The sequence below is a fragment of the Tachypleus tridentatus genome, chromosome 7, assembly GCF_004210375.1.
Source record: "Tachypleus tridentatus isolate NWPU-2018 chromosome 7, ASM421037v1, whole genome shotgun sequence".
In the NCBI taxonomy this organism is placed as follows: domain Eukaryota; kingdom Metazoa; phylum Arthropoda; class Merostomata; order Xiphosura; family Limulidae; genus Tachypleus; species Tachypleus tridentatus.
The window spans coordinates 120,288,944-120,313,352 of record NC_134831.1 but is presented as its reverse complement, the minus strand read 5'-3'; the positions used below and the strand labels follow the sequence as shown (position 1 = coordinate 120,313,352).

At 35.2% G+C, this 24,409-nt stretch overlaps 1 protein-coding gene across 1 annotated transcript in view; it reads left to right on the top strand.

The window, feature by feature from the left end:
* LOC143256494 (ETS homologous factor-like) overlaps positions 1 to 24,409 on the top strand; it is a 168,175-nt gene that overhangs the window by 69,756 nt on the left and 74,010 nt on the right. The gene's annotated exons all lie outside the window — the stretch shown is intronic.

Genomic DNA, 24,409 nt, shown 5'->3' with positions numbered 1-24,409 from the left:
ACACTTGGAATAGAAACATATCTCAGAACGACTTGTACATGTATTAACACATTTATTAATAAAGCTGAGAACAACGTTTAGACCTTCCTAGGTGATCTTCAGTCTTACAGAGGCTAATAACCATAAACGTGTAAGATTGACTCGGTACGTACTGGCTACTTATTTAGTGATTTCTATGGTTTTGTGTATTCATCCCTACGTTTCTTACATCTCCAATATTAAACGCTTCGCCTTAGGGGAGTTTCACTTGATTGTTGTTGTGGGGTGTTCTGAACACTCTATACACTTTACGGTGTAACGAGAGAACATGCCTTTATGTTTAGATCTTCAGTGATAATTTTTTTTTATCTCCTAGCTCCAAACTTGCTACACTTCCAGCCGTAGGAGCGTTATAATGTTACGGTTAATCCTACTATTCGCTACTAAATGAGTAGCCTAAGAGTTGGCGGTTGGTGATGATGAATAGTTGCCTGCCCTCTAGTCTTATACTGCTAAATTAGGGACGGCTAGCGAAGATAATCCTCGTGTAGCTTTGCGCGAAGGTGATCTAGGAAGTTCGAAACGTTGCTCTCTGCTTTTTTAATAAAAGTGTTAATACCCATACCAGCCATTTTGAGATACAAGTTAGTACATTTATTTAATATCACAAGGGGCGCTCTTTACCATTGTAGTGAAAATTTGATTTTTAAAGAAAATTAATTCCGAAAGTTATATGATAAATAAGGAAAATGTACGTTTTGAAGATAAGAGAAATATATTTCTATTTATAGGAATATTAAATAATACAAGAAATTGGAAGAGAAAATGCTGCTCTTTTAATCTATAGATTTTGTTTTTTGTTTATAGATAACAGTGTTATGCTATTAAGACTCATGAGTTAGAACATGTCCTCTCGTAGTTAGGGACCTATCAGCCTTTCTTCGTTGCATTCTGAACAAAATTTCTGAAGGACTATTTGCACTAGCTGTCCGTAATCTAGTAGTGATGAACTGTAAAGACGGCAGCTCGTTTATTGTTTGTTTTTTTTTTTGGAATTTCGCGCAAAATTAGAGACGGCTAGCGCAGATAGCCCTCAATAGTAAGATTGACCGTTATATTATAACGCCCCCCTCACGGCTGAAAGGGCGAGCATGTTTGGTGCGACGGGGATTCGAACCCGCGACCTTCAGATTGCGAGTCGACCGCCTTAACCCACCTGGCCATGCCGGGCCAACAGCAACTCGTGATCGTCATCCACTGCTAACCTTTGAGTTGCTCTTTTACCAACGAAAAGTGGGATTGACCGAAACATTCTAATGAGGTTTCGGTCATTAGATATTCCTCCTTGTCTTCATTATGCTGGTTGTTTTAGAGCAAAGCCAGTTTGGGAAATCTGCTGTGTCCACCGCGGGGAATCTAACCATAAAGTTTAGAATCAATATCACCATTAAGTCCAGTTTTGTCTCTTCGCTTAGATTTTCGTTAATGGTTTTCTTTTGTACATTTTCTTGGTAAGTTGTGCAATCTTCACAAACAAAGTTTCTTCACACTTCTAACACAATATATCAGCGACTCCATTTTTAATTATTGTAAAATGAAAAACAATAAACTTTATCTTATTTCAGGTATTGTAAGAATTCCATCTATTAACAAAGTTCTTGAATTGAATAAACAGAAAAATCAGAAGGTCTGGTATGACCAAGTGGTTAGAGCGCTGGACTCGCAATCTGAGGGTCATAGATTCGAATCGCCTTCACATTAAACATACTCGCCCTTTCAGCCGTGGAGGCGTCATATTGTGACGTTCAATCCCACATGTCTCACAATGCTAAATTAGGGATAGTGCAGATGGTCGTTGTGTCTGTTGTATGTCCGTGTAACTACTTATCTATATAAATATAATAGTACCGTCTGTTGTATGTACATGTAACTACTTGTCTATATAAATATAATAGTACTGTCTATTGTATGTATATGTAACTACTTGTCTATATAAATATAATAGTACTGTCTGTTGTATGTCCGTGTAACTACTTATCTATATAAATATAATAGTACTGTCTATTGTATGTATATGTAACTACTTGTCTATATAAATATAATAGTACTGTCTGTTGTATGTCCGTGTAACTACTTATCTATATAAATATAATAGTACCGTCCGTTGTACGTCCATGTAACTACTTGTCTATATAAATATAATAGTACTGTCTGCTGCGTGTTCGTGTAATTAATTTGTAGGGTTTCGATGGACCTTCGTCAAATTTGGTATGAAGCTTCATGTGGTCCAAGTGGTGTATATAGAAAGTTTCAGTTTTACATTTTGACAAACCTTCACTAAATTTGACGAAAAGATTTGTTAGGTCCATGAGGAGATAGATGCTTAATTGCGGTTATGCATTTTGTGTTGTGCAGTTTTTATGGGGGCCCGGCATGGCCAAGCGTGTTAAGGCGTGTGACTCGTAATCTGAGGCTCGCGGGTTCGCATCCCGCTCGCGCCAAACATGCTCGCCCTTTCAGCCGAGGGCGTTATAGTGCTAGCTTTAATTATGTAAGGATAAACACAAGCGGAATTTGCTAGTCACAATTTGCAAGTCGTGTTTTGTAAACTAAAACCAATTTGGAGAAGATGTGATTTCTTTATTTTTACTTTCACATGCTTATAGATTCACAACAAATACGACTGAAAACAAAAACCATTCAAGGTAATTGATTTTAATAGTTTGTATAACTAATTACATGAGGTTGAAACACTGACGCTATTTTGCATCAAAGCCCGGCATGGCCAGGTGGTTAAGGTACTCGACTCGTTATCTGAGGGTCGCTGGTTCGAATCCCTGTCACATCAAATATGCTCACCCTTTCAGCCGTGGAGGCGTTATAATGTGACGGTCAATCCCACTATTCGTTGGTAAAAGAGTAGCCCAAGAGTTGGCGGTGGGTGGTGATGACTAGCTGCCTTCCCTCTGGTCTTACACTGCTAAATTAGGGACGGCTAGCACAGATAGCCCTCGAGTAGCTTTGTGCGAAATTCAAAAACAACAACAAACAAAACAAACAGTTTTTACGGACTTCTTTTTTTATTACAATTACATACAAGTGAAGCAATTTTTCTTGTCCTAAGATAATCTTTCATTAATCATATATTTACATAACTTCCGTCCAGATTAAGGGTACTCCAGCTAGTTGTACATACGTACATATATATATATATATATATTTCGTATTGATGAGTTTCGAACAAGCAAATGATTATAAGGGCTTACGTCACGTTAGTAGCACTCCATCTTATGGAGTGGTCTCGTTACGTCAGGTAACAGTTTTTGCGTCCACTGCGAACAGTCACTTACTTAACTTATAATAGTCACGATACGTATACACCCTTCAGATTAATTAAAGCTACACAGAGATCTAACTTACTATTAGGCTTAACGTCCTTATTTTCCACTTTTTTCACACTCGTCTTGAAAGACGTTTTTTGTTATTTGTTTACCCCAGTAATAATTCGAACACAATGCAGAAAATGTACCACAGTTTCCTCGTTTTATTTCTCTCCTTTGTTTTTAAAACGCGTTTTCCTCACCTCTAGTTTTGTAATCTAGTTTTGCGCGTTTTTTCATCTGTATTGTTCTTGATGCGAAGGCGACGTTTATTTCTTATTTTGTTATAAACGTGGCATCGATTATTTACGCCGTTGAAGATATAGTAACGACTTAAAATGTAAGTAAATTACAAAATGAATTAAAACTAAACATTCAAAGAATCGTTATAGTATTTTTAGCCCATTTTGTTTCACTGTACATGTATACACAATCATACAGACTTCATCCGACTCTGAAATTTTATGTACACTTTACGTATAAAAGTTTTTCTATTGAGATATCAAAGGAAAATAAGAATGAGAAAGGAAACACACAATAAAAACCCCGAAATATTAAAATAATTAAATGTATGTGAGTTAATTACAGTGGTGAATGTTTAATATACTTTCTCACTAACAGTAGGTTGGCTGGAATTAAACACAAATCTACACGATGCTCTGAGTCCACAGACATACCGCGGTGCCACTGGGAAGTTCTCGTTGACTCAGAGTAATGTATAGATAGTTTTCGCTGTCAGTTAATTAATTTTCCAAACAATAGTTTAGTATGATCTCCCTTAATTACTCGAAGGTAAGCTTCAAGGCTGTTTTAATCTCACCATTAATCTGTCCTTTAGTCTTCATTCAAATGAAAGAAAGAGAGATAATTCTCTAACAACATTTATACGAACATGTTTTATCTTGATATGTAGAGCTTTTGTTAGGATCTTATGTATTATGTATTTGTTCTGTATTGGTCTTGGTAGGTGTTTTATCGTTCTGGAGGTTTATTATAACATCATACGAAACACAAAGAATAAAAAAAAACGTACAACTCTGTATATATATATACAGGGGCGTAGATTTTTTACACCCGATGGGGGGGTGTGTGTGATTTTTGCAATCACTTATATGGTCTGTTCAATTTGCAAATTAGTAATCTCTGATTACGTAAACCTGAAAGCTGTAAACATGTAGTCACAGAGTAATCTTGTTGCCACGATACTTGCATGTACGCTTAGGCCTACTGACTGATACTTACGAAGTTACTAACTATAACTTAGATCGAAAAGATTAGAAGCACTCCTTTATTAAAGATGTATATTTCGGCTACTGAAAAAGCCTACATCTAGGCCTAATTATGTAATTCGTTTGGTAAGAACACGAGAATTACAAGAACTAACACACAATTTGTAGGCCTGTGATGCAATAAAACAATTCAACAGACCAAACTGTAGGGGGGGGACGATTGTATGCACCATACCCCCCACCTAAAATAAAGGGGGATGTATACTCTCCATTCTCCCAGGATCTACGCCCCTGTATATACATATATATCATTTTAAGTTGGTGTTTACTACTTCAACAACACTTAATGGACACATTACTTGGGGACGGTTCAACCTTACTCCAACCAGCTACATTTGTCTAGAAATTTGTTAGAATAATTCTTTGTATAGAAGCGAGTGCTCTCTATCAGTTTATGGTTGGGGGGTGTTTACCATCCAGCTAACCACGTGGTTTGTATGAATAGTTGGAAGTGTAAACCATGAAACCAACTATTACTCTGTATGGACGGTTCGAGGTGTGAACCATCAAGTCAATAGATGCTTCGTGTGGATGGTTTAAAGTTCGAACCACCAAACCAAGGTGTAGTCTGTGTGACTGATTGAAATGTGAATAATACAGACAATCACGCAGATTGAATTTCATATTAGTAGATTAGAGACTTTACTTCTCATTTTGATATTATAAAACACAAAATTCATATACGTTTTAAATTAAAAATATAATTATAACAGTTTGTTAAGAAGAAAGGTAATTTAACCCTGAAACTTGTGTGAAAACCTATACAGTAAAGCCGATCTTTGTAGCAGTACCGCTAATTTGTGAAACTCTGTACAACAAACACATCGTTGTGGTAGTACCGCTAATTTGTAAAACTCTGTACAACAAACAGATCGTTGTGGTAGTACCGCTAAGTTGTGAAATTGTACAACAAACAGATCGTTGTGGTAGTACCGCTAATTTGTGAAATTGTACAACAAACAGATCGTTGTGGTGGTACCGCTAAGTTGTGAAATTGTGCAACAAACAGATCGTTGTGGTGGTACCGCGAACTTTACCTTGAGATTTGAAATCCTTGACGCTATTCTGCAATACCTCAACGTTAGATAATTACAGAATGATATACGACAAAGGCGTATTTATTAAGTTTTCAAATCACGTTTTGTGACGTGTGCACAAAATCTTTGACGTCAATGAACATAAAAAGAAAAGGATAAACATGTTTAGGTATTTTTTTATTTCATTTCACATAAACATAAAAAAGTTTGCGCACGTAATTTGCACTTTCTGGTGTTTGGTAAGTTGTTAATAATGGACATGTTTGATAACTTCCATAAGTATAAAATATACGTCCCGTATTTATAACTGTACGTTTGTAAAAACAAACTGAAACAACTTACGCGAATAAAGTTGTTTTCATGAGTTAGTAAACTGCTGCCTGTGTACGAATATGTATTTGATACTCTTCAGGTGTTTTAAGTTGAGCGAATTCCGTCAGAAGCATACGTACAGTAAGAACATTTTCAAACTTTCCATTTTGTAAGCTGTTTTCACTTACTAGACGAAACAGTTCTTAGATAAACCGCGCATGGTTTATAAAACATACCAAACATACCCCAAACCTCATAAACCAGATTGTCCATTACGACCAATAATGTCCACATATGAATCGTTTAATTACAACCTTGGTAAATACATAGCATGGGCATTCTCCAAATATGTAACATCAGCCAGCTCATTTATCAAAGACTCTTTTAATTTCAAGTCTAATCTAAATCAACTTAATCATAAAGCCTTAATGGCCAGTTTCGATGTTATATCCCTCTTTACAGAAGTTCCAACCACTGAAGCCTGCAAGATAGCCTTAGAACTCTATATCCGAGACCCTAACCCAACTATAGAAATTCCCAGTAACCAGTTAGCAACCCTCATAGAATTCACCACGATAAAGACAAACTTCATGTTCAACAACCAAAACTATATACAAACAAACGGCCTAAGCATGGGCAACCCAGTATCACCAGTTCTAGCCAATATTTTTATGACACAAGTTGAAACACAAGCAATTAACACAGCATTACATCCACCACTATACTGGTATAGATATGTAGATGACACGGTTGCGGGATTCAAATCTACAGAACACATACTTAATTTTTCAATCACATTAACTCTATACATCCCAACATCAACTTCACATGTGAACAGGAAGAAAACAATCAAATATCATTTCTTAACCTCAAAATTACAAGAACTGATACACAATTTCAAACAGAAATCCACCGAAAAATCACCCATACTGGACTATACATTCCTTGGGACTCAGCACATGAAACAAAACAAAAACTCAACATACTAAGAAACCAAATAAACACAGCCATAAAACTATGCTCACCAGATAAAATTAACGATGAATTAGACAAAATAAAACAATACTTCACCAACATCAATAAGTTTCCTCCACAAACCGTAGAAAACATTATACGCACACACCTAGACAGAAAGCAAAATCAACCAACTAAAGTAAATACAGCTCACGAATCAAAAAACCACGAAACCATATACTGCTGTATACCATATATTCCCGACATCAGCAAACAAATAACCAACATTTGGCAAAATTAGTAACAAAATATGACATTCAATTAATACCAAATTTATTCAAAACCCGGCACAAAACTGAGGTCTATACTATGTAAAACTACACTGACAAACACCACACCAACATTATTTATAAAATACAATGTGATAACTGCCACGACTTCTATATTGGAGAAACAAGTAGAAAAATGGAAACCAGATTCAAAGAACATAAAAAGTCACCTTCACACGTTTTCGAACACTGCAAGTCAAATAAACACAACATAACCATAGAAAACACTCAAATACTAAATAAAGAAACAAACATAAACAAACGTAAAATTAAAGAAGCCTTACTTATACAACAACTTAAACCCAAAATAAACCAATATAAAGGAACGCCTTTATACCTATATTAATATAATAAATAAAATTATATATTCAAACATCTAATACCGCCCTCTACATTTCGACACACAGTTACACAACCCCTTTCAAACATGTGGTCAGCTTCCGGTCAGTTACCTCTTTCTTTGTGAACCTGACGATGACCGAAGAAGGTCGAAACGTTGTTCGCTCTTCTATGTAAAGTGTTTTCTCAGCCCAAACGAGCCGTTTTTGCATATAAATTTCTCAACAAGTGGGTTTCTCGTCATCACTCACTCAATGGGTCTGTTGTAAGTACAGGAACTTACAACGGTAAAACCAATATTTATGGAACATTGTGTTAAACCATACAGTAATGCAAATATTTTTTGTCCTTAGTTGTTTATGTATACGTTTTAGAAGCTATGAGTATTTTTAAATATTGCATTACTTTGTCAAATTTTGAAGTAAATGATCTACTTCCCTTAACTGTGAAATACATTAGGAAGTAAACAGTCTAGCTCTCTTAACTGTGAAATACATTTAGAAATAAACGATCCACTTCCCCTAACTGTGAAATACATTAGGAAGTAAACAGTCTAGTTCTCTTAACTGTGAAATACATTTAGAAATAAACGATCCACTTCCCCTAACTGTGAAATACATTCGGAAGTAAACGATCTACTTCCCTTAACTGTGAAATACATTAGGAAGTAAACAGTCTAGCTCTCTTAACTGTGAAATACATTTAGAATTAAACGATCCGCTTCCCCTAACTGTGAAATACATTTAGAAATAAACGGTCCACTTCCCCTAACTGCGAAATACATTCGGAAGTTAACGATCTACTTCCCTTAACTCTGACGAAACTTATTTGAATACCACGACGTCAGATATTGCGCTACGTTTAAACATCGTTTGAACTCCATAATTCTATGTTGTCTAATTACTCTATTTTAGAAAAATGATTTCAACATTCTATGAACCCTATTCAGGTTAAGCGTTATTTACATAGGCGTGTAAACTTACATCGACCAAATATCTTCAGAACTGTATCACATTCCAGATGTTAATTATTCCTGTACCGTGAAATAAACAACGTAATATAACACGTGAAAAGTGCCAACATTGATTTAAAATCGTTTACGCTTGGATAAAGCTTTTTTTTTTCCACATTGTATAACATATACTTTATTCGAGTGGGAAGAGTTTCTAATGACTTTTCGTATAAAAAGTGTACATATATATTTTTTAAATACCATCACTTAGACGCAGGTGAATGAAATATGTTTAAAAAATGTAGGAAGATACAAAGGAAATGTGATATGAACTGAGAGCCGTGAGAGATAATCATAGGCCAGCACGATAAATTATATTGTTGTTAACACTAACGAACCTGTTCTGTATTTAACAACTCATTAACGTTACAAACACAAATTTTTCCCAGTTGTTTGTCCGGCCAGCTGGTTAGGGCGATCGACTCGTAATCTGAGGGTCGCGGATTCGAATCTCCGTCACACCAAACATGTTCGCCCTTTCAGCCGTGAGGACGTTATAATATTACATTCAATCCCACTATTTGTTGGCAAAAGAGTAGCCCAAGCGTTGGCGGTGGGTGGTGATGACTAGATGCCTTCCCTCTAGCCTTACACTGTTAAATTAGGGACGTCTAGCGCAGATAACCCTTGTGTAGCTTTGCGCGAAATTCAAAAAAGAAACAAAAAAATCCCGGCTGTCTGAGCGTTGCTTTTCTTTTGTTATTTTATTCGCAGTTGTATTTCTTACACATTTATTTAAAGCAAGTATCGTAGACTATGGTTCACGACGACCTAATAGTCTAGATGGTCACCGGTTCACAACGGTAAAATCCGGAATTCGATTCCCTCTCGATGGACAGGGCGTAATTTGTCCATTATACATATATGAAGAATACAACGTTTCACATTAATGCTTTGTCTGCCACTGGTTGTTTAATTCAGTTTTGGTTGTTATACACACAAAATTACACTGCTGCGAGCATTGCAAGTATCGAAACTCGTTTTAGTTTTAATTTTACCCCGACACAAACATTGTACAAATGTATGTACACGATTTCAAAACAGTTGGAAAATCCAACATTAAGGATTATTATAATCCACTACTGAACGTTCGTTTACAACTTAAAAATTCTTTAAAATGCATCTTCATCTCCGATACCCAACGAGAAAAGATTAAAGAATCCAAGTTTTTTATTTTATTTTATAATGTTTTGTTCTGAAACGTTTACAAAAAATAGGCCTATTTACAGATCCTGGATGTGTTGACACTTTGTTTATCATTTTGACAGGTTTCGTTTGAAACTCGTGCTAGAACTTGCAATTTTTTACGTTTTTCTTAATAGTGCCATTTTTTTCCCTATTTAATACAAGGCATTAAGTCTAGTGTATCTTTAGGAAAACATGTCAGCACGAAATTCGGATATTAAAGTAAGGATGTATCGGAAGCTGCTGTAACACTTCCCATTTCAGTCACGTGGTCCGTAAATCCGTTGTCTTGCCAACGTAATGTACATTCCATGTCTCGGCAACGTAACGTAAGTGAAGGTTTATATACGAATAGTCAGCTACTAGCCCTAATGATGGTAGCTATGTCTCGGAGACTAGTCAGCTACTAGCCCTAATGATGGTAATTGTGTCTCAGAGACTAGTCAGCTACTAGTCCTAATGATGGTAACTGTGTCTCGGAGACTAGTCAGCTACTAGCCCTAATGATGGTAACTGTGTCTCGGAGACTAGTCAGCCACTAGCCCTAATGATGGTAGCTATGTCTCGGAGACTAGTCAGCTACTAGCCCTAATGATGGTAATTATACCACCGAAACTAGTCAGCTAAGGTTTATTGATGCAGTCTGAATAGCCCTCCAGTGGCTCAGCTAAAATTCGTGTTTCGATACCCGTGGTGAGCACAACATAGATAGTCTTTTGTGTAGCTTTGTGCTTAATAAAACAAAAAAGCAGTCTGGATTTTTGTTATAATTTCATTTTTTACAGGTAAGAGTACCTGGCAAGCCTAAGTTGTGTTAAAAACAGATTCTAGAGTGTAAGGGGGATACCCCCCCAAAAAAAAAACATTGACTAAACTCTCCGTTATTGAACATACATCATAGTTGGTATCAATTAGGGTTCAAGAGAAAACACTGACATCAACCACCATACATTAAACTCCTTGACATAGAGCATACATTACAGCTGGTGTCTTTTAGGGTTCAAAAGAAAACACTGACACCAACCACCATACATTAAACTCCTTGACATAGAACGTATATTACAGCTGGTGTGTGTTAGGATTCAAGAGGAAACACTGGCACCAACCACTACAAACTATATGATAATAAACATACGACAGAGCAAACCACACTAATTGTGTTCAAACGCGCATGTTTACTCTAGAACAAACCACACAAATTATGTATATACAAGTGTAGAACAAGTCACACTAGTTGTGTGTGTATATACGTTTATGTACTGTAAAGTAAACCATACTAATTGTATGTATAATATAGAGAAAACCGTACTAATGTATGTATAATATAGAGAAAACCGTACTAATTGTAAGTATAATATAGAGAAAACCGTACTAATTGTATGTATAATATAGAGAAAACCGTACTAATTGTATGTATAATATAGAGAAAACCGTACTAATTGTATGTATAATATAGAGAAAACCATACTAATTGTATGTATAATATAGAGAAAACCGTACAAATTGTATGTATAATATAGAGAAAACCGTACTAATTATATGATTACCTGCGTATGTATACATCTCTCTGCAACATTGTCCAGGTTTAAAAATCGATGTTGACCATAAGTGTTACATAAAGTCCATTTGTGACCATTTACATGGCAGTCGAAGTGAGTCTACTGTATGATACTTTGTAGAATGGACGGCAGCTGCCTGTCTTCGCTGCAAACCATGGGTATCGAAACCTCATTTTTAACTTTGTAAACCCAAAGACGAGGCAAAGATTTGTTGTGCACGTTTACGATACTGGATTCACACTATCAAAATTCCATGTATATTTTTATTGTCAGCGGGAATACTAGGCTAAACAACTAGTATATTAACGACAGAGTTAACCCTAACAACAAGAAAAAAATATTTTAAATTTGTGTTGCTGAAATCGTTAGTGTTACATATATTGAAACTATCAGGACGTTTTGAAGTTAAAATAACATACAAAAGTTACGGGTAATTGTTTGTTTGTTTTTTTGAATTTCGCACAAAGCTACTAGAGGGCTATCTGCACTAGCCGTCCCTAATTTAGCAGTGTAAGACTAGAGGGAAGGCAGCTAGTCATCGCCACACACCGCCAACTCTTGGGCTACTCTTTTACCAACGAATAGTGGGATTGACTATCACATTATAACGCCCCCACGGCTGAAAGTACAAGCATGTTTGGTGCGACCGGGATTCGAACCCGTGACCCTCGGATTACGAGTCGAGTGCTTTAATCTACTAGCCATATCGGGCTTAAATAATTTTTAAGTAGCCATATTCCTATTGGTTAATGACCTAAAGCAATTGGGTGCTAACATTCGTGGGCCATGACGCAGGAAATTATATCATAAATTAACGTTTCAGAGTTTTCAACTGTTTGTTTTTCAGACTTAAAATTCAAATACGAAGCTAAAAGTTTGAGTAAAAGTAAACACATCTTAACTACACCAGTTTGAATTCGTTCTTTAAGACTATTGTATTTCTGAAGTAAATATGGCACAAGCAGGCATAAATGACGTAGAAACATGGAAAGGACTCGAGGGCCATCTTCAAATTGCTATTATGAGCTGTACGATCTCCATCATTGCTGTAAAAATATAAACTAGGGCAAATATGACTGAACATTAAGCAAGACAAGTTATGTGTACCTACAGGAAATGAGCCCTGAATAATTAATGAACTCTGTCCATATATATATTTTTATGTATATATAATAAACATATACAAAGATCAAAATTATGTAAATATAGATAAGATTATATACTTGTATCACAGAAGTACTTTTACATAAATATAGGGAACCTAAAACTCATACTGTGGCTTTCCTTGAACATTTCCTTAACAAGAGAGAGAAGTTAAAAACCGTGACAAATGTTCGTACGGGTAATTGAATCCAGGTTAAAAACATAGTTCATTAAACCATGAAAAAGCCAAATAAATAGACAACACATTCGGTTAGTGGCTTTCTTCTGTCTCATCACTTTTTAAACTTATCTTGATTTATATTATCTTTCTTGTTAGTTTTGTTCTTTTTCTGTGTTTTTCTATTTTTATAGGAATAATTCTCTGATATTATATGGTATATCTTAATAAACAAACGTGAAATATGGCATATGTTAATAGCCAAACGTGAAATATGGCATATATTAATAAACAAACGTGAAATATGGTATATCTTAATAAACAAACGTGAATATGATGCTTCACATAAGCATTCTGTTATTTAAAAACTGTAATAAAACCTACTACACGTTCTGTCTATAAAAAATAATGAAGATGTTTGGTTCAAAGTAAACCACGAGATTCAATAATAACAACTTGACAGTTTCATAGCAATAAACACTTGGTGGAGACCACATGTATAACAGACACTTACTGGAGACCACATGTATAACAGACACTTATTGGAGACCACATGTATAACAGACACTTATTGGAGACTACATGTATAACAGATACTTACTGAAGATCAAATGTATAACAGATACTTATTGGAGACCACATGTATAACAGACACTTATTGGAGACTACATGTATAACAGATACTTACTGAAGATCAACTGTATAACAGATACTTACTGGAAACTACACGTATAATAAACACTTAGTGGAGACCACATGTTCACCCAACAATTAGTGGAGACTACACTTATAATAAACACTTAGTGGAGACTAAGTGGATGTTCACCCAACACTTAGTGGAGACTATATGTTCACCTAACACTAAGTGGAGAATACTTATATAGCAAATATGTGATGAAAACATGTATAACAACGATTTTAACATGTTTAACGAATGAACGACAATTATACACACACACACACACATATATTATATATATATATACACCCATGGGTGAATGTAAATGTCATAGAACGTGAAATTATAATTAACGGTTTGAACTCTCACCTTTAGATTGTCACCTACAAAACCTCAATTTGAGTTCTTTAAAAATATTTGTAAACAAAATGTAACATCTGAAAAGAAGTCATAGATAGCTAGCTTTTTATTTCAAATTAGAATCTATAGTTTTTTAGAATATTTCTGAATTTCGCGCAAACGTACACAAGGGCTATCTGCGCTAGCCGTCCCTAATTTAGCAGTGTAAGACTAGAGAGAAGGCAGCTAGTCATCACCATCCACCGTGAACTCTTAAGCTATACTTTTTTACCAACGAATAGTGGGATTGACCGCCACATTATAACGCCCCCATGGCTGAAAGGGCGAGCATGTTTGGTAGAACGGAGATTCGAACCTGCGACCTTCAGATTACAAGTTGAGCGCCTCAAGCATTTGGCCAAGTGTTATGTAACTGTTATTTAACTATAAAACTAATTAAGTGCTAAATAGAAGGAATAATATTTGTTTAAAAAGAAGATAAACATGATTGGTCAGATCTGTGACGTGCGCTAACTTGTAGATTTTCATTGACTCTGCTAACGTGGCTAACTAGGCAGAAGTGAAGCCAATATTTTTTGTTAGAAAAACACATTAATTAAATAAAAGCATTAGAATTTCTGATACGTTAAATATTAATGCATATTACGAAATAATATGTATACACAATAGATCGATGAAAAGAAATACACATGTGCTTATGTGTTTGAATACTGTTTGATCTTCTACACTTCTCATCAATTATTATAGAATGTTTAAATGATTCTTAGAAATTCTATAGTAAAATTTTTAAAAAAAAATGTTTGTCTGTTTGGGTTTGTCAGCGAACAACTCCGTGGTTTTTGGATAAATCTTAATCAAAGATGGCAGGATGATATATTGGACTGAGGGGCACGTCATGAGACACGTTGATGCCAAAAGCGTTTTTGTTTAGCTAATGACTCCACGAGTTTGCACCAATTTTTATTTCTAAAATTTGCTATTTTTTTGCAGTTCTTTTAGGGTTTTTTTTCCATACATTTAAAGAATTGCGGATGTTCACAATTGTTGTGAGGACAAATGTCAACGCAAAAGTTAAACCCTTGAAGTGGAAAAGTTATATTTGAATACTATTTGCACTTTTTAACAGGGAGATGTTCATGCACAATATAACCAAGAAATCTATTTATTTTGATCCAGAAAAGGCAAATGAAACAAACAAACCAATTTGTAGTGTGGTCTATTAAGAAGTACCCACAGCATCTGTGAACATTGAGTCTGTTGAGAATAATAATTTAATTATAACACAATTTTTGCAACAGTTAACAAGGAATGCGTAAACACAGTAGGCGTAAATAAACTATGCGTGAAACAAACATTCGTGAAGTGAACTATGCACATAAATTAATATATTTTTGATCTGATTCATTAGTTCAAGTTCTAAATTCAATACTTACGTACCCGGGAATATATATTTATGTATATATTGTATTTCTATGTTTATTCATTTCTAGGAAGCTGAGATATGTTCAATTTTTCGTATTAATTCAGTAAAGGCCACATTCAGTTACACCAGGAACGGTGAATGATACATGTTGACCAGTGTACACACGTACTACAATTTTATAAGATATTTACAAAAGAAAATTTAAAGTTCTGAAAGAACTTAGTTATAGTAATAACTATGACCATCCAGTGGCTCAGTGGTAAGTCTTATGGTTATTAACGCCAGAAACCGGATTTCGACCCATATTAACAGGCAGAAAACAGAAGCCTCATGGTACAGCTTTATACTTAACAACAAATAAAGCAACAACCATACCAAATACACTATATATAGTGTATCATATGAATTTTTCTTTATTTCTGAGAAAAACAAACGAAAGAACAGTGGAATACTATAATTCATGAACTAGACCTTATTACAACTTAATGAAACAAGACCCGTATTATACCTTGAAGAAATAAGACCGTAATAAGACATCTTATTACACCTTGATGAAAAATTATATGCACATGAATAAATGTAAGTTATCTTAACGTAGGTTAACAAAATATTTTTTTAAATAAATGTAATGGATGGATTTTTTTTTTAGTTTAAGAAATTCGAGGTTTATTAAGTCATACTATTTATCGTGTTATTATTTGTACATGTATCCACTCAGTGAATAATTTAATTAATAAATGCCTGCAATCATAATCCTTTCTCCAAATATAGACTGTCGAAAGAAAACCGATTTTCAACTGTTGATAGGTCGTGTCACGTCGTGTCAAGCAGACGACGATGATTCACTTAACAGAGTCACACGTGACTCATTATCACAAGTTACGATTGAATGTGGTGAAACTCATGTGAAATGGAGATAAAACTCGTTCAGCTTTCGTGCGCTGTATCAGCACCCTTATTTATGTTCCTTATTTATTAAGTTTAAATTCTATTTTAGGGTTAGGTAATATGCAATAACCAGGTTTTATTTTCATTTTAACATATTCATAGAAAAAAAGCAAAACAGAACAGTGAATTTTCCTTAACATCATTAAAAACAACGAAAAAAAAAACAACTTTTCTGTTATAAACAAGAAGTTCTGTGCCTTCTTTCTGTTTGTTTATTTGTTATTATGTCTCCATCATGACTTTCTGTGCAATTAAACAAACTATTTAATAAATAGTCACTTGTCCATTAACAGAATTTCAACTAGCCAAGGAGAGATTATCGTTGTCAATATAATGAAAGTTCATGACTTTTTTATTTATTTTTTTACAAGCACTCGATTAGCAAAATAGGTGGCGCTGATTATCAACAACTTACCCAATCCGGGAAAGTAAAGAATAATTCTTAACAAAACACGCAATCAGTACAAAGTTTCATGATAACTAACAACATTACCTATCAGCAAGAGGAGTGGCGATGCTAAGTAGTTAAACGTATTAACGGTACTGGTCATTAAAACAGAAATATTCAAACATCAAAACGTGGATGCTAATCTATGAATCATTTGAAGTCTAAGCGAGTGACCACATAAAAAATTCAAAGACATGTGTATGTGTGTTTAAAACAATTTTTTTAGACACGTGTTTCTAAGACTCCCATGACCCTGACATTGCCTGACCATTATGGACCATTATATACAAAGACCATTGTATATTGACCATTGCCTGACCATTATGGCGCTCGTTTTACAATCTACTGGTCGCGGGTTCAACTCTTGTCACCGAACATGCTCGCTCTTTCAGCCGTGGGAGCGTTATAATGGTAGGGTCGATCTCATTATTCATTAGTGAGGAGTACCCCGAGAGTTTACAGTGGGTGGTATTGACTAGCTGGCTTCTTTCTATTCTATTAACTCAAAATTAGGGACCACTAGTGCAAATAGCTTTCGAATGGCCTTGCGCGAATTCTGTAAAAAGCAAACTAAACGTCGTAAACTTATGAGAATTTCTTATTTCCCGCATTGGATATTCTATTTATATCAAATCTGAAACAAGAAGTTTGAACTTATATAATATAGCTTAAAGATTCGACTATAATATCGGATCTTATTACTGAGGTAACATGAGCTCCATTTCGCTGACAGTTCAACGAAGTTGTACTTAGGGCAAAGGATTGCATGTTTGTTTTGAATTAAGCACAAAGTTACACAATGGGCTATCTGTGCTCTGCCCACAACGGGTATCGAAACCCGGACTTTATCTGTCTAGGCTCGTTTTAGCTCAAGCAAAGCTCGTAATATTTCAATTTGTTTGACTAAAACATTCATGGCGTTCTACACGATATAGAATGAGTGCTCTTGACTTTGGTTTAAAAACGACGTTGAAGTATATTTTTCATCATACGGCTCTGCAATCACATCTGTAACGTGGATGTACAAACAAGCAGTTGATAACTGACAAAAGCCTTTCGAACTGCTGTGTTGAAAGATATAAGGATATAAAGTTAAATGTTGCTTAATAAACGATTAACTTTGTTCATAACTGTGTGTGTGTTTAAGTCATTAGTATTGGATAATAGTCCTAAATGTATTGTTCGTACTGACACATAGGTCACGCTACAGACGTATCTCTCAAACACCGTCATGGACAAGGGACAAACTTGTCACTTCTACAAACAAAAGTTGAATATGCCTTCTTTTCTACAAATTACAAGTTTGCCAACCACAACTGTTTATACTGAATTATCTAAATATTTATTCTAAATGGTTATTCATCAGTTGCCTACTTTATCTCATGTTGAAGTTAAGCAAAAAGGTTTTATTTCAAGCCATTATGTGCATTTATTTTGTTAAGAAGTTTTAACATCAAATGTTCAATTTGATAGGGGTTCAGCCCGTGCGGTACCACGAAGTATTCTGCGCATTTTAAGTTCTGGCTGCGTTATGTGTGTGTGTGTGTGTTGTGTGTGTGTTTTCTTATAGCAAAGCCACATCGGGCTATCTGCTGAGCCCACCGATGGGAATCAAACCCCTAAATTTAGCGTTGTAAATCCGTAGACTTACCGCTGTACTAGCGGGGGGCGGCTGCGTTATAAGAGTTACAGCCAATCTCTAGCGTGGATGATGGCCAGTACTGGTCAGTACTGTTCAGAGGGACGACTGCAGATAACCGTACTATTTTTTTCATTTTTTTTTACTACAAATACAAATAGAATTTCAATTTAACAGAAATTTAAAAATTAGTTGAAACTTGCACGTTTCACACTCAAAAACGGATATAATTTCTGTCTCAGCTTGGTGAAGAAGTCTCACATCGAAGTGTAGAATAATAGAAATTGAATTTAAAAACGGTAAGTGTTTTATTATAAAGACGTTGTAAATACATTATTCTTATTATTTGTCACAATCTTAAGACTCGTTAAAAAACACGAAAGATAAACCTCAAACACATGCGAGGCTAGACAGGTATTACGTTGTGCAAATTTTAGTATCGATCTTACAAAACAGTAAAATACGAAAACTGCTAACAAGGCGAACGGCGCTGGGAAAGTGTTGAATGAAGAAAACAACAACAAAAATTATTGTTATTTAAGCTCGCGCACTGTAACAGGTTCAGTATTCTTTCACACTGGTAAGTTCGTTCACCAGTTACTGTACACATACGTGAATATACATAAACGTGCGAATATATGTATATATATGTCTTAAAAATTAAAGTTCCATATCTAAAGGAAGAATAGCTCGCTAACAAAACCTAATATACTTATACGTCCAATGACTAAAGGAAGAATAGCTCGCTAATAAATCCTGATATATTTATACGTCCAATGACTAAAGGAAGAATAGCTCGTTAATAAAACCTAAAATATTTATACGTCCAATGACTAAAGGAAGAATAGCTCGCTAATAAATCCTGATATATTTATACGTCCAATGACTAAAGGAAGAATAGCTCGCTAATAAATCCTGATATATTTATATGTCCAATGACTAAAGGAAGAATAGCTCGCGAATAAATCCTGATATATTTATACGTCCAATGACTAAAGGAAGAATAGCTCGCTAATAAATCCTGATTTATTTATACGTCCAATGACTAAAGGAAGAATAGCTCGCTAATAAATCCTGACTTATTTATAAGTCCAATGACTAAAGGAAGAATAGCTCGCGAATAAATCCTGATATATTTATACGTCCAATGACTAAAGGAAGAATAGCTCGCGAATAAATCCTGATTTATTTTTACGTCCAATAACTAAAGAAAGAATAGCTCGCTTATAAATCCTGATATATTTATAAGTCCAATATAGGAAGATATAGGAAGAGTAGCTTGCTAATAAAACCTAAAATATTCATACGTCCAATGATTAAAGGAAGAATAGCTCGCTAATCAATGCCGATTTATTTATACGTCCAATGATTAAAGGAAGAATAGCTCGCTAATCAATGCCGATTTATTTATACGTCCAATGACTAAAGGAAGAATAGCTCGCTTATAAATCCTGATATATTTCTATGTCCAATGACTAAAGGAAGAATTGCTCGCTAGTTCGTCGTGATATATTTGTACGTTCGATTATTGATTTTTTGTTACTTTTAGTTCATTTATTTCTAAGAAGAAAAGGCTACAACCAATTAGAATGATTAAGTTAGTTGTTTCTTTTAGCTTTATTTAAAAACTATTAACTTTCCGGATGTAATTCCTAAAGACGAAATACGTGTCTTTAACTGCGAGTTTGAGCACCGATATTTAGTCTTTTGAATCGAACGTTTCGAAGTTAAATTCATGATGGAACATATCATATCATTTAAAAAATAATTTTTTTTTGTTTATTTGAGTATAAGATCATAGCTACACAATGGACCGTCTGCACTGCGCTCACTGTCATTAAGAATATGTATATTTTTAGCGTGTAAGCCCTTAAGTTTACGGTTGAGCAAACGCGTGTGTATGTAGCGGGTGGGGGTTTTTCAGCTTATAAATATTCGTGTATTCTAATCGAAGAAGGAAGGGCGAACTAGTCGCGATCAAGCTCCGTGAAAAATCCATTTCTTTGCACTTCTAAATGTTGAAATGATTTAAAGGCAGCAAAGAGTTGTGAAATAAGGACAACTTGTAAACATCTGCAAATGGAGACCTTCTGGTTCTTGTGGCCATAAAACGTACTTACTATCCAAATGTATAAACCTGCAAACGAAGGCCTTGTGGTTCTTGTGGCCATAAAACATATTTACTATCCAAATGTAAAAACCTGCAAACGAAGGCCTTGCGGTTCTTGTTGCCGTAAAACATATTTACTATCCAAATGTATAAACCTGCAAACGAAGGCCTTGTGGCTCTTGTGCCATAAAACATATTTACTATCCAAATGTATAAACCTGCAAACGAAGGCCTTGTGGTTCTTGTTGCCGTAAAACATATTTACTATCCAAATGTAAAAACCTGCAAACGAAGGCCTTGCGGTTCTTGTTGCCGTAAAACATATTTACTATCCAAATGTAAAAACCTGCAAACGAAGGCCTTGTGGTTCTTGTGGCCGTAAAATATATTTACTATTCAAATGTATAAACCTGCAAACGAAGGCCTTGTGGTTCTTGCAGCCGTAAAACGTATTTACTATCCAAACGTAAGCTAAATAAAGAAATAGATTTAATTCGAAGGTTTAAAGTTTAAATGTTTCTTTATTTTTAAAATAAAAGGTTACAAAAACATCGTTCGTGAAAATTACCCTCCAGTTATCTGACTAGCTACATGTTTAACCTTTAATTATTTGTTGTACTTTCCGTAAACAGGTTGGACATTTTTTTTTTGATAACATGACTAGAAACGTCACTACGTTTTAAAATCACAATTTTAAGATATCTTGATACTGTCTACTCATTACAGTTATACATAAGTAAGCCTTTATATAACCCTTTTGAACCATATTATATATCTGGTAGAGACATACTGTAATTTGACTACTTCAATTTAAGCATTGCATCATACTGTATCAAAATAACTAGGAGTTCGTATGTGTGAATACATAGCTGTAGTATTTTGATTCATATTTAGTTAATTGTGCTAAGGATCTTGGTGTAGTGTGCATAGCGGTATGTAGAACTAATGAGGTAAGAAGAAAAAACTCACATTTTCCGAACTCCACCCTGGCGATGCACCTGCCAAAATACTTACCTAGCGATCAGTTAAAATCTATCAAGGCTAATTCTTATTTTTGTATTTTCTACGTTTATCCAGAAATTCTCAGGCATCGCAGAATACGTAATTTTTATGTACTTGACGTGAATTATACAGAGAATTACATTATTCATGATGACCATGAACCTACTTGAAGTTTGGTTGTTTTTGAATTTTCGCACAAAGCTACACGAGGGTTATCTGCTCTAGCCGTCCCTGATTTAAAAGTTTAAGACTAAAGGGTTTATTTTGAATTTTGCACTAAGCTACACGACGGCTATCTGCACTAGCCGTCCCTAATTTAGCAGTTTAAGACTGGAGGGAAGGCAGTTAAATACCACCACACGCTACCTACTATTGAGCTACACTTTTACCATCGAATAGTAAGACTGACCGTCGTTTTATAACACCCCTACGGCTAAAAGAGCGAGCATGTTCGGTGATACAGGGTTTCGAACCTGCAAATCTAGTTGCGAGTCTAGTTACTTAACCACCTCACCAGGCTAGGCTTAATTGTAGAAGAAACAAGAACCACACTGGTTAAATAACTACGATATTAATACCCATAAATTACACTTAAAAAGATAATTTTGCGCTAATAAATCAAAAGTAATATGTCTCTGGTGACGTAATATAATCTGTTTTGTTCAGCGTGCTAGAAAGTACATTTTCTTAAAAAGTAATAGATTATTTATACGTATTATAACGCTCCTTGACTGAGAGAGCGAGCATGTTTGGTGAGACGGGAAGTTCGAACACACGACCTTGAAATTGAGAGTCGAGCGCCTTAACCACCTGGCCATGCAGGGCGTGTTTTATAGTCAAATAGTAAAATAAATTATTAGTTACAATTAACTATGTTGTTATGTTGTTCACAATAAAAAAAATCAGACCATGAAACTGTGTAGAAAACAGGAACAATAAATTCATCAAACTATCACTGCTATTACAACTTTATTGCCCGATGATTTTGTTTGTTTTTGGATTTCGCGTAAAGCTACACGAGGACTATCTGCGCTAACCGTCCCTAATTTATCACTGTAAGACTAGAGGGAAGGCAGCTAGTCATCACCACCCATCACCAACTGTTGGACTACTCTTTTACCACCGAAAAGTGTGATTGATCGTCACATAATAACGTACACATGGCTGAAATGGCGAGCATGATGGTGTGACGGGGTTCCGGTAAGAAATCGCAAATAAAAGCATATTAGCGAAGCGAAAAATTCGTTTATAATTCTACAATTACACGTTTTTCTTATGTCAATATATATATAGATACGTATGGTTACAGCAGCAAGCCCAATGCATGCTGTTATGGACAATACCTAGTCAAATAACATAATACACAGGCTTCGAAGACAAGGAAGAAAAAAAAAATCCCTCCTATAACACAGCGGTATGTTTGAGGAATTACAATGCTTAAATTCAGTGTTCGATTTCCACAAGAGACACAACAGATAGCCCAATTTTAAATAGCTCCAAAACTAACTGAAACCACTTGGCATTATCCCTTTCTGTTAACACTGATAATACCGCTGTTTCAATCGCTTTCTAGTTCTGCTCTATTTGGGTACCGCGTCGTGTTCGTTTATAATTTTGTTTTGTTTTTTTTATAATTGGGAAATAATCAGATTTGAAGTGCCCTGCCTTGACGAAGACTCTACCCCATTACATTTCTGACATCATAACCCTAATTGTGTATTTAAGTATGTAAGGCACATAGGGCAACCTGTCTAACTAAATTTATGTGTCCGTGCAACAAAGTTGTGCCGACACCCGGAGTCAAATTCATTGACGTAAGTCGGCCTTTACGAAAGATGTTTTTTTTTTTTTTGTCGCAAAGACAACGAAAACAGGTGACGGTTGTAAATAGCCAAACTGGCTCGTAGGTTTTTTCATATTCGTTAATTTTAAAGTGGAAAAAAAAAGTCAAGTTTTACGGTTATACACACATACATACATACATATACAACTTCAACGCTCAGTTTCCTGTTGATTGTTTGTAAAGCCGCTCTTGGAAGAAAAGTGTAAATACTAGTAAACTTTTGAAATCATCTGTTCTTTCGAGCAGTACCTTCGCTTGGGTTATTCTTTTACCAACAGGTTTCTCTTTGTTTTGTTTTAGAATTTCGCGCAAAGCTACTCGAGGGCTATCTGCGCTAACCGTCCCTTAAATTAGCAGTGTAAGACTAGAGTGAAGGCAGCTAGTTATCACCACCCACCGCCATCTCTTGGGCTACTTTTTTTACCAACGAATAGTGGGATTGACCTTCACGTTATAACTCCCCCACGGCTGAGATAGCGAGCGTGTTTGGTGTGACGGGAATTCGAACCTACGACCCTCACAACCTGTGTTATTCCAGTATAAAAATCACAAGATAACAGCTTTATTAGTTAACAATTTCTCGGTTTGTTCTGAAAGATAGCCACTTTAGGCTGTGTCTACCGCGTGTAAATCGAACCCCTAATTTTAGCGTTGTAAATCCATAAAATTACCGCTGTACTAGCGGTGGGCCATTACTTTAGACTCGCTACTATCAATTCAAGGAAGAAAAAAAAAACGTGTTTTAAATGAAAAACTGGTTTTGATTTATTTGTCTTACTAAAAAGTGGAAGTTGCTATTACTGCGTATTTATTTATTAATTCACACCCACAAAAGATTATGACTTACCGTATTTCTCGAGCGTAGTTTGGAGTTTTTCACACATTTATACAATATTATTTATTTATATAATTTATTTAAAACCAATGAAACAACGTTTAACTATATCTAAGTGGTAAAATGAAGAGCGAATGAGACGTGTGTGTTTATTACGTGGTAGTATCAATGAATTTATCATAACTGCTTTTTCAAAGTATTATCGACATTTGTCGTGGATTAAAGAGGATATTGTGAACCCAATGATGTAATGTTTTATTATTATTTTTTGTCCCTTCAGTTAATTTTGTGATTGGCTTAGGAAGGCCAAATAAAAATCTGTGGCGGTGATATCATGGGATTTTTATGTGTTATTGCCTGCTCGTCTTCTGAGAACGTATCATCTATTGTAACGTATAGACAGCGTATGCGCATGCGTATTCAATA